The following is a 12,815-nucleotide window of genomic DNA, read 5'->3' on the forward strand; positions in this document are numbered from 1 at the left end:
GCATTTCCTAGAATTCCTAATTAATACTAAAAATAAATAATAAATGTAACTGTCGAAAATTGGTAGAAAATTCGGAAATATATCAGTTAACGATTAACTGACTGGCGATAACCGGCCGGCGATGAATCGGCCGGCGATGAACTGGCGGCATCGAAACGACGGCGATGAACCGGCGGCGATGAAACGTCCTAGACCCTTTATTTAGTTCAATAGTTTGCGTCAAATATTTAGACATTAATTTTACTGCGTTCTCTCCAATGCAAATGAATGAAAATTTGCAGACATAAATATGCATTCGCCGGAACAATACACGAATAGTCAATAAAAACATTTTTTTATGTTTATTAATTGTTTAAATAAAAAAAAACGATTTTAATGGAAAATGCTTAAATTCTCTTGTTTTTACAATGTAAAAACTTGTACGGATTGTAGCTAATGATATGAACTATAGGCGAAAACCCTTTATTCGATGAAGAAGCGCCACGTCTATTCTTTGACGAATGTGTTAGATTTTTGCAATTTTTTTTATTTTTTGCTTTTTAGTTGATTTTTTTTATAATATTTTTAATTTTAGTCATTCGTAACTAAAGAAAAGGGTTTCTTAAAAAATTTTTTTCATATTTTTTTTTATTAGTATACAAGTAATTTAAAATATCCAAATGTGTAGTAGATTAAACAATATACATTGGTAATAATTATATTTCATTAAAGAGTTCAAACCTATCTACGTCTGAAGAGCCAACATGACACAATTTATTTTCTAAATTAGAACAACATGCTGTTTTTGTATCTAACTCTAAATCCTTCCAGTGTTTTAATTTTTAAAGGAACGAAAAAGTGTCATTATTTTGCTTTAAAAGTTCGAAGCGTTCGTCAAACTTAGTAATTGCGGTATCTAATAGGTAATAGTAAAAGTTTACTTTAAAATGTATTTTCGCGTCGGTTAGGTTCATCTACTGGTTCATCTTCCACCTCATAATTAAAAAAATTTCTACGAGCACGAGGGCGGACATATGTGAAAAATTCTGCTATTGCCTCGACTTCTCCTGCTACAGTTTTCGCAGTATTAATAAACTTGAGGAGTTCATTAAGCATACTTATTGCGTAACTTATTTTTGTATAATCAATCATTTTTACGGCTTCTGACAATACGACATCTGACTTTTGAAGAGCATTGGTAACTATATTTATCTTGCTTAAAATTTCAAACCAAATAAGCAAAGAGCAGATGAATTTAAATGACTTAATTTTTGCCAATATTGAATTTGCCATATTTCTTGACTCTGCATCTTTGGTGTTATCGGAATATATGCTATACAAGGCATCATACACTTTCCCCCGATTAAAACGAAGAGCTTTTACTGCTTCAACCTGGTCTCCGATCAAGTATTTGTCTCCCAAACAAAGTAAAGGACCCGCTCCTTGGCGCTCGGCGGCCTTAACATCTCGGCGCCCGTGTGCATCGCACACCCTGCACAATAGGTAAAGCCGCCTCTGTCCAGGTGGCTGTATATAATTCCTGATATTATCTTTCCAAACCCACCAAATTTTATTTTCATAGCTCAACCGGTAGATCAATAAATAAATCGGCAGTTTGTAAGAAAAATTTTAACACGCATGCTTCGGAAACGAAGCATTTGCGGACATACAAGCTAAAATATCAAAATATACAGGATGTGTCCAAATATGTTTATATAGCAAACTGATATTATTTTTTCATGTAGAATTACCCTTAAAGTTTTTTTTTATTTTATTGAAAACAGCATCAATCACTTTGGGTTATTAGCTGTACTATCATTGATACATGGTTACTTAAATCTAATAGCATTTTGATTATTAGATAAGTTCACATTTAAGTAACAATATCATAATTTACAAATTAAGGATGGGGTTTACAAAATGTTAACAGTGGTTACAGTTTGTTTAAAACATTAATGTCTTTCAAATACACTCCTAGCCAAAAAAATCGGGACACCTTAAAAATGGGTCATTTTTGAAGTCTCGAATCTTCTAAAACTGTTGTCCGATTTTAGTGATTTTTTTAGTATGTTATAGCCTTATTCTTTAAGAATGTCAATGTGGTAATATTGTTGCTAAACATGTAAATGTCACTATATACCTGGTGTAACAATAATACTGTGTTTTTTCCTTAAAGTTCGGAACACCCTGTGGAATATATAATAAAAAGTATTTAAATTAAAACTCAGTTCTAGCCGTAGCTCTTTTTAACATTCTGCTTTGTGACTCATTTACTTTTGTTGGATAATGAAAAACTTAGGTACTTTGACAACTAGTCATGTTCTTCATCAATACAGGGTCTTTCTAAATAAGCGCAACACACTTTAAGGGGTATTTCTGCATGAAAAATAATGACCGTTTGATATATGAACATATGTCTGCAAATGCTTCACACTACGCTACACACTGACGATTTATTTATTGCTCTAAAACCGGTTGGGATATGCAAATGAAATTTGGTGAGTTTTAAGAGGTAGTTATTACGCATTTTTGACGTACAATTATGTATTTTATATTCGCCATTGTCATGCATACGGGTCATATACCCTGTTTGCACGCCAATGGTAAATATAAAATTTTTAGTTGTATGGCAAATAATGTAAAATAACTACCTCTTAAAACCTACCAAATTCCATTTGCATACCTCAACCGGTTTTAGAGCAATAAATAAATCGTCTGTTTGTAAGAAAAAATTCAACATCCCGTATTTCGAAAACGAAGCATTTGCGGACATATGTTTATAAAGCAAACTGTCATTATTTTCTCATGTAGAATTAACCCTTAAAGTTTGTCGCACTTATTTAGAGACACCCTATATTGATGAAGAACATGGTTAATTGTTAAAGTACCTAACTTTTTTTATTATCAAACATAAGTGAATGAGTCAAAAACATAATTTTAAGAAAGCCTAAGGCTACAATTGAGTTTTAATTTCAATATTTTTTAAATGCTAGAATATTCCACAGGGTGTTCCGAACTTTAAGGAAAAAACACAGTAGTATAATTGTTACACCCGGTATATGACATTTACATGTTTAGCAACAATATTACTACATCGAGATTCTTAAAGAATAAGGCTATAACATACTAAAAAAAATCACTAAAATCGGTCAGATTTGAGTGATTTTTTTAGTATATTATAGCTTTACTCTCCAAGAATATCGATGTAATAATATTATTGCTAAACAGGTAAGTGTCATTGTATACCGGGTGTAACAATGATAGTGTGTTTTTTACTCAAAGTTTAGAACACCCTGTGGAATATTCTAGCTTATATAAAATATTAAAATTAAAACTAAACTGTAGCCGTAGACGTTCTTAACATTTTGCTTTTTGATTCATTAGCTTATGTTGGATAATAAAAAAGTTAGGTACTTTAACAACTAGCGATGTTATTCATCAATACAGGGTGTTACTAAATAAGTGCGACAAACTTTAAGGAGTAATTCTGCATGAAAAAATAATGACCGCTTGCTTTATAAACATATGTCCGCAAATGCTTTGTTTCCGAGATAGGGGATGTTGAATTTTTTCTTACAAACTGACGATTTATTTATTGCTCTAAAACTGGTTGAGATATGCAGATGAATTTTGGTAAGTTTTAAGAGGTAGTTATTGCGCCTTTTTCGACGTACAATTAAGAATTTTATATTTACCATTGGCGTGCGTACGGGTATAAACATCTTAAATACATCCTGTATGCACGCCAATGGTGAATATAAAATTATTAATTGTATACAGGGTAGCGAGAAAGTATGGAAACACTGTAATTTCTCGGAAACCGCTTAAACGATTATTATAAATTTTGGTGGGTAAGGGTATTCCAATACGGCCAATATTATAGTGGTAATTACATTGTTGTCAAATCTTCCGTTTTTCAGAAAATCTAATGAACTTTCTTATTTTAAATGGAACACCCTGTATATTTCTGTGTTTTGAAGTCCTTAAGAAATACTAATTATTTTTCATGTTATGTTCCCTATACCTAAATGCCATAATTTCGGAGTTATTGCTAGTTTTATTAAAAAAATTTTTTTTAACAAATTATACAAATTTATTTTTTTGGACCGGGTAGATATTATTTTAGGTTCTTTGGGTAATTGGAAACAAAAAAGGTCTTTTAAAAAAACATATTAAACATAAAAGGAATTAAAAACATATTAAAACTGAAAAAAATCGAAAAATGAAGATTTTCTGGGTGCAAAAACATAAGTAAAAAATATTATCTTTGAAACTATGAAGTGCCTAAATTCAAGTTCAAACCTTATTTTATCAGATGCCGATAAGTGATTTGGTCTTATTTTATTCTACAACAATATTTTTTAGTTGTTGATGCAGCCCGATAGCCCGTCCTCGCATGTGCGCTTTATTAACTATTAAAAAAAAGCAATGTTTTAGAATAAAATATACCAAAAATTATTATAGACATCTGATAGAAAGAGGTTTGAGCTTTAATTTAGGTACTTCGTGATTTTAAAAAAGGTTTTTTTACTTGTGTTTGAAAATCGTCATTTTTTGATTTTTTTCAGTTTTAAATTGTTTATAACTCGGAAACGATTAACTTTTGAGGAAAATTACAAAAGACCTTTTTTGTTCCCAATGATCCAAAAAAAACCTAAAATAATGTCTACCTGGGCCGAAAAAATTGATTTTTATAAATTGTTTAAATTAATTTTTTTAATAAATGTAGCAATAACTCCAAAATTATGGCATTTAGGTATTGGGAACATAACATGAAAAATAATCAGTATTTCTTAAGGACTTCAAAACGCAAAAAATATACAGGGTGTTCCATTTAAAATAAGAAAGTTCGTTAGATTTCCAGAATAACGGAAAATTTGACAACAACATATTTACCACTATAATATTGGCCGCATTAGGACACTCCTACTTACCAATATTTATAAAAATCGTTCGAGCGGTTTCCGAGAAATCACCGTGTTTCCATACTTTCTCGCTACCCTGTATAAAAAAATGCGCAATAACTACGTCTTAAAACCTACCAAATTTTATTTGCATATTTCAACACATTTTAGAGCAATAAATAAATCGTCAGTTTGTAAGAAAAAATTCAACATCCCGTATCTCGGAAACGAATCATTTGTGGACATATGTTTAAAAAACAAACGGTAATTATTTTCTTATGCAGAATTACCCCTTAAAGTTTGTCGCACTTATTTAGAAACACCCTGAATTGATGAATAACATGGTTAGTTGTTAAAGTAACTAACTTTTTTATTATCCAACATAGGTGAATGAATCAAAAAGCAAAATGTTAAGAAAACCTAAGACTACAGTTTAGTTTTAATTTCAACATTTTATATACGCTAGAATATTCCACATGGTGTTCCAAACTTTGAGGAAAAAACACACTATCACTGTTACACCCGGTATACAATGACACTTACCTGTTTAGCAATAAAATTATTACATCGATATTCTTGAAGAATAAAGCTATAATATACCTAAAAAAATCACTCAAATCGGACAACAGATTTAGGAAATACAAGACATCAAAAATGTCCCATTTAGGTGATGCGTTAATTTTGATGCTTAGGCTACGGCTCCACGGGCGGGAAATTGACGCTAGCAGTAGCAGTAAAATGAACTTAAGGTTCCGCGGAACGGAATAGGGATAGCCGAACTGTACCGACTACAGGACTTGTGCGTAGTCGGTTCAGTTCGGCTATTCCCATTCCGTTCCGCGGAACCTTAATCTCATTTTACTGCTACTGCTAGCGTCAATTTCCCGCCCGTGGAGCCGTAGCCTTAGTGTATATCCAATAGTATAATGGACTCGCATTGGCGACCTTTTCATCATTTAAGGGGAGGGTATGGTTTGAAATCAATATTTCAAGCACATTTTTGTGATTTTTTTGAAACTATGATACAATTATTTTAGTTTTAAATTAAATAGGCGTATTAAGTACAATTCACAGAATATTCAAAAAAATTTCAAGCAAAAATATTGAAAAATAAGCAAACAGTGGCGAATTTTTACATACACCTCAAAAAAATGGATTTTGCGGTGAACATCAGAACTCGTCACTGGATTATGTGAAACAAAAAATTCAAAAAGATTTTATTAGCTTATGAGCTTCTCGAGGTAACACTGTCGAGATTTTTTATTTTAACGATTTTTAAGTTCTTGGTATCACTCAGAAGTCAAAAAACGAAATTATTTGAAACAAAAGGGTGAAAATCAACATATTTATTATTTCTAAACAAAAAAAAGCATAAAAACAAATATATCTTGACATTTCTACCTCACGAAATGTCTAAAGAAAATCTATGCAAAATTTTAGGTGGATCAGTCAAGTACTTTTTGAGTTACGATGTCCACCGACTTTGACAAATCAGTTTTAAGAAAAACGCTTTTAAAGTTTTGACAACTTCATTTTAATCTTCTTATTTGTCTATCAAATCGTAAAGTGATGGAAATGGGAATATGTTTTTGAATTTCGGAGTAACTTATAAAAGAGAAGGGGAATAGTTGTTGAACGTTTATCACTACGCTCAAGCGTGCTGGCGCGAATCCGCGGACCGCGGCACAGTGGGTCGAAGGTAGGAATATTCAACACGCTGTATCTCTGGTAGGGATGGGAAAAATAACCTAAATAACCGGTTTTACAGGTTATTTTTTTTTGTCACGGTTATAACCGGTTTTTTATTTTTAATGTAATAACCGGTGAAAACCCGGATAAGTTACCTTAGATATTAAAACCTGAATAGTTACCGGATAATAAAAAAATAATGAATTCCGAGAAAAAATACTTTTTGTTTAAATTCATCAATAATTCTTGATTGTTTACTCTTTATTTTCGTTAATGACTCTCACGCCCACTGAAATATGTTTAAAAAATCTGATAAGCTGAACTAGCTATTTTGATGAACTTGAGAATAAGCACGTCATGTTTGCTGAATTGGGGATATGGGGATCCTCTTAAAAACAGATATTTAAAGATATTACTAACAATATCAATCAGCTGTGTGCTGTGCAGAATGTGAAGTCATAAGTTGTATTATTTGTAATAAATGCTATACCTACACAAACAAGCCTGCGAAATCGCTTAAAAAAATGAAAAAAAAAAAAATAAAATAGTTTTGTGTATCTTGTATAAAATGTTACTTTTTTCGGAAATACAACAAATTTGCAAATCATAGGACAATAATACATACATTTCAAAATTTTAACAATGATTCTTTATTTGTTTTTACTAGCTTTACTATTTTTTTTAACATCCAATGTTTATTGCAATCTGTCTCATTACAAACAATAAGCAATACATATAGTTACTGAAAAATAACCTAGATGGAGGCCGCCCAGTGGCGAGCACCCAGTAAGACATATAAGATTATAATTTTAAAATAAGACATAACAATTACTTGAAACATAATACATAGATAAAATTTTGTATATTGGACAGTTCAGACAACAAATATGATTATTAAAAGTCTAAGAAACATGAATAAAAAATACGAAAGAAGTTTAAAAAATCACTGAAGCTAAAACAAGATTATTTCACTGCACTATGACACTGCACTCTGTTGTTGCTCTGATGTTCAGATGTACTAGAGGTCCAAAGGGTCAGGTCTTTTTAATCTTCTTTCATGAAAAATGTTGAGCAGGTCCGTGGCGAGCGGATTTGGATGGCAGGAAAGTCTGGTCTTGTATCTAGAATTTACAGCAGATATTGCTTCGCTAACAGTTGGTAGCTGTAGGTCGTGATGTAATCTCTGGTGGTTTGTAACATACCAAGGGGCATTGCAGATCTGGCGCAAAACTTTTGATTGGAACCGTTGAAGTTTTTGAATGTTGGTATTACTTGCTGTTCCCCATATTTGTGCTGCATATAGCCATACCGGTTTTAAAATACATTTATAAATCATAAGTTTGTTCTCCAGTCTAAGATTTGATTTTCTACTCATGTACCAATACATTTTCCTGTAGATTAAGCTGAGTTGAAGACGTTTTTTCTAGATGTGGGTGCCCCAATTAAGTTTACTATCTAAATGAATTCCCAGGTATTTTACCGCGGTATTGACTGGTAGTGGAGTGTTATTTATAGAAACCGGAGGCGCGACACCTTTTTTTAAAGTAAATGTTATTTGTGTGGATTTTAAACTGTTGACTTGTACTCGCCACAGTTTCAGCCAGATCTCTAGTTTATTCAGATGATTTTGCAATACCTCGGATGCTTCTGTTGCTATAGGATTTGAAGCCATTATAACTGTGTCATCCGCATATGTAGCAATTGTTGTATTAATGGTGGTTGGAAGATCCGATGTGTATATTAAGTAGAGTATTGGTCCTAATATGCTTCCTTGTGGAACTCCAGAACATATTGGAAACAGGTTAGTAATTTTCCCTCCTCTTTTGACTTGAAAAAATCTATCTGTCAGATAGGATCTTAATAGTGAACTTATGGGATAAAGAAATATGGATTTAATTTTGGAGATAAGACATACATGCCAAACTTTGCCGAATGCCTGTGAGACATCTAGAAATGCAGCTGTACAGCAATTTTTGTGTTCGAGCGAATTTCTGATAGTTTTTACTACTCTATGAATTTGCTCGATGGTACCATGTTGTTTCCTAAAGCCAAACTGATAGTTAGGTAAAACATTGTTGCTGTCTAATGTAGACTCTAGTCTTTTCAGGAAAAGCCGCTCGAATACTTTGGATATAATAGGCAACAAGCTTATTGGACGATATGAAGATACTTCCGCGTGATCCTTATTAGGTTTTGGGATTAGAACAATTTGAGCTACTTTCCATTGGAGTGAAAAGTAACCTGTTTTTAATATTGAATTAAATATATAAGTAATTAAACTTACACCTTCGTTGGGTAGATTTTAGTACCAAGCTAGGTATTATATCATAGCCAGGTGACCTCTTATTCTCCAGATTATCAATTACTTCTTTAACTTCAGATTTCTTGAAAATTTTAATAGGCGGTGCCATTTGATATGGTGCGTTTATGACTTCATGAATATCTTCTTCTTCTGCAGCTGACACTTCCCTCTGATGCGGTTGAAATACCTCGCATAAATGATTTGCGAAAGTATAAGCTTTATCTTTGTCAGTTTTAGCCCATATGCCATTTGGTTTCCTGATTGGCATATTCATTTGTTCGTTGTCTTTAAATTTTTTTATTAGTTTCCACAGAGAATAATTTGTATCATCTGAAGATGAGAGGTTCTTTAAATAATTGTTGATTCCATTGTCTTTATGTTGAATCAAGTTTCTTTTGAGTAATCTGCAAGCTCTGTTAAAATTTGTTTTATCTTCTGGGTGCCTAGTGAGCTGCCACCTCTTTCTTAGTTTTCTTTTTTTTAGTATAAGTGTATTTATGTGAGCAGGATACGACTCGGGAGTTGTGTGTGTAGGTAATTTCTGGGGTGGACGACCAAGCAGTTTGCTGAATAACTGTAGTTAAGTGAGTGGCTGCATTTTCTATGTTCATCACATAGAAAATGCTATACTATTTTTGATGTTACATTTTTGTTTTTATAATTCATATACATGTATTATACACGTTAGTCTTATTTGCGTCATATTTATTACGTTTATAGTCTTATAAATAAGTACCTAATTTCACTACTTTTTGAAGATATTCTTCTTTAGCGGCGAATCGATTGAGGGTAAAATTGTACATCAACCACGCGCCTGCGCACACTGACAGTATGTAGTTCTGACAGTACATATGTAGTTCATTGCTAATCTTTCAAGATAGGTATGTATGTATCTGTAACCGTGCAAATAAGTCATTAAAAGAATATATTAGTGGTTTTAGGAAATTTATTATTTATTATAATTCTTGTTTTTGGATTTGTTTCCCTGTAGTAAAATAATAAAATATGTAGGCATAATATTTTTACAGTTTGTCGCCGTGTTGTGTAATTATATCCGAAACTTACGCGTCAATTCAAGTGGCTCGATGGCGTAGTTGGCAGAGCGGTGGGACAGAGAACGGAAGCACACGGAAGGTCGCGGGTTCTAATCCTAGACGATTCATACTTTTTTTTTATTTTTCGTTATTTTAATAAAAAATTTTTGAAAGTGGTAGATAAGAAAGTTAGTTTAATTTTTAAATAAAATACAAATAACCTGTTAAGTATATTTACTTCGTTTAAATTACCTATATATAGTCGGTTCGCTAAACTCAGACGCAAATGGCTAATGATTTTAGTACGTAACTTTTTTGTTTTTTGCCAATTTTGACAAAATTTGCAAAATTACTAAATATTTAGTAATTATTAACTATTTAGTAATTATTTTTTTGGCAATTTTATCAAATTGGCAAAATTAGTAGCTTAAATCACTAGCCAGTTGAGTCTGAGTTTAGCGAACGGACTATAATAGAAGAATATCTTCTTACGTGCGTACAAAGTACACACACATTCTTTTTTTATTTTTCAATTATTTGGATCCGATTATTTCAATTTGGACCCGAAACTTTCATTGGGTTAGCTTATTATTATAAAGGGTGTAACAAAAAGGTAGGTCATAAATTAAATCACATATCCTGGGACCAAAAATGGATCGATTCAACCTAATTTACCTTAGTACAAATGTGCAGTTAAAGAAGTTACAGCTTTTTTAAGTTACTAAATGAAAATTGATTTTTCCAATACATATATCGAAAACTGTGAGATTTTATAAATATACATATGGAGTATCACAAACTAAAGTGCAATGTAAATGTGACGTAGTAACTTATTGGGTATTGAATATTGATTCAAAAACCCTAAAACCGGTTTCTGAAATAATGTGATTTTTTGACCGGTTAAAACCGTCAGGTTAAACCGTTAGTTAAAAAAACTGGTTTAATCGAAAACCGGTGTTTTGTCAACAACCACCATCTCTGGTAATTTTACTCCGATCAATCTGAAATTTTCAAAGAGTATTCTTGAAGTTATGCACTTTTATTTAAAATTATAAAAAAATTAAATATTTCAAACCATACATTTCAAACCATAATTTACAGAACAGGTACAAAGTAAGTAAAAATAATTTAGCAAAACGTATTCAACAAGCAAAAAAAACCTATGCAGAAGGGTTAATAAATACTAACAAAAATATGTCTAAAAATTTATGGAGATGCGTAAATAAACTATGTGGAAAAACAGTTTCAAAAACAAATATAAAACTAATAAAAACACAAAATAATGAAGTACTAACTAACAAAACAGACATATCAAATGAATTTGTTGACTACTATACCGATTTAGGAAAACGATATGCAGAAATGATCTCTGAGCCAATTGAATTTCAAGCAAACATATTGGAAATAAATAATAGTATGTACCTGTCTCCAACAACTGAAAATGAAGTTGAAGAAATTATAAAATCTTTAAAAAATAAAAAGTCACCAAGGCACGATAATATTAGATCTGAAACTTTAAAAGAAATAACAAAACAGATTTCAAATCCCTTAACATACATAATAAATTCATGTCTTAATTTAGGCATATTTCCAGATATATTAAAAATTGGAACTATTAAACCACTATTCAAATCTGGCGAAGAAACATATTGTAAAAATTATAGGCCTATAACCCTAATCTCAAATATAGGCAAAATATTCGAAAAAATAATTAAAATAAGACTCACACATTTTTTAAAAAAATTTAATATACTATCTGAATGTCAATATGGGTTTCAAGAGGGAAAATCAACCGAAGATGCAATCTGTGCTCTAACAGCTAACATCTACAAAGCTCTTGATAATGCAAAACCATCTCTTTGTATATTTGTAGATTTAGCAAAGGCATTTGATACAGTTTCACATAAAATACTGCTAAATAAACTTCAAAAATATGGTATAAGAGGACTTGCATATAACATCCTAGAAAGTTATCTGCTAAATAGACAACAACATGTTTCTATAGATGGAAAAATCAGTAAAGGAAGAATTATATCTTACGAAGTACCACAGGGAACAGTCTTGGGACCAATTCTCTTCAATATTTATATCAATGATCTATTCAGACTGAATGTAACAGGTAAAATCATAAGTTTTGCAGATGACACAGCTATTTTCTATGATGCAAATACATGGAATAATTTAAAACAAAAAGCTGAAACAGATTTTGCTACAATTCAGAAATGGTTTCAGTTTAATAAACTTACCTTAAATATAGAAAAAACAAAATATATACCATTTACATCATATGTTAATAACCTCCCAAATCTTGGCTCATTAAAAATTGATGCAAAAAATGAAATTCCACATACATACGAGATTAAATATCTAGGTATAATAATTGATAAATATTCACGATGGAACACCCAAGCAAATAATATAGTAAATAAATTAAGAGGACTCTTATCAAGATTTAAATTTTTAAAACAATTTTTAGGAATAACTCATTTGCGAATTCTTTATTATGCACTTATACAATCTCAACTCACATATGGCCTTTTAGGATGGGGTGGAATACGCAATAATTACTTACATTCTATAAATATTATTCAGAAATGGCTAATTAGAATTATATACGGGAAAAATTTAAGATATTCTAGTGAGCTGTTATATAACGAAAGTAAATTTTTAAATGTACGTAAATTATTCTATTATAAAGCTCTTATACATATACATGAAAAAAAGATAATATTAAATTTTAACAGTCATGCCCACCAAACTAGATATATAAAACATAATACAATTCTACCAAAATGTAATAAATCCATCCTTCAAAGATATGTTGGTTACATAGGGCCCAAATTGTACAATTTGCTACCGGATAATTTAAAACAATTTAAAAATTATAAAAAACATAGATATAAATAT

The sequence above is a fragment of the Diabrotica virgifera genome, chromosome 10 (genome assembly GCF_917563875.1).
Source record: "Diabrotica virgifera virgifera chromosome 10, PGI_DIABVI_V3a".
Classification (NCBI taxonomy): domain Eukaryota; kingdom Metazoa; phylum Arthropoda; class Insecta; order Coleoptera; family Chrysomelidae; genus Diabrotica; species Diabrotica virgifera.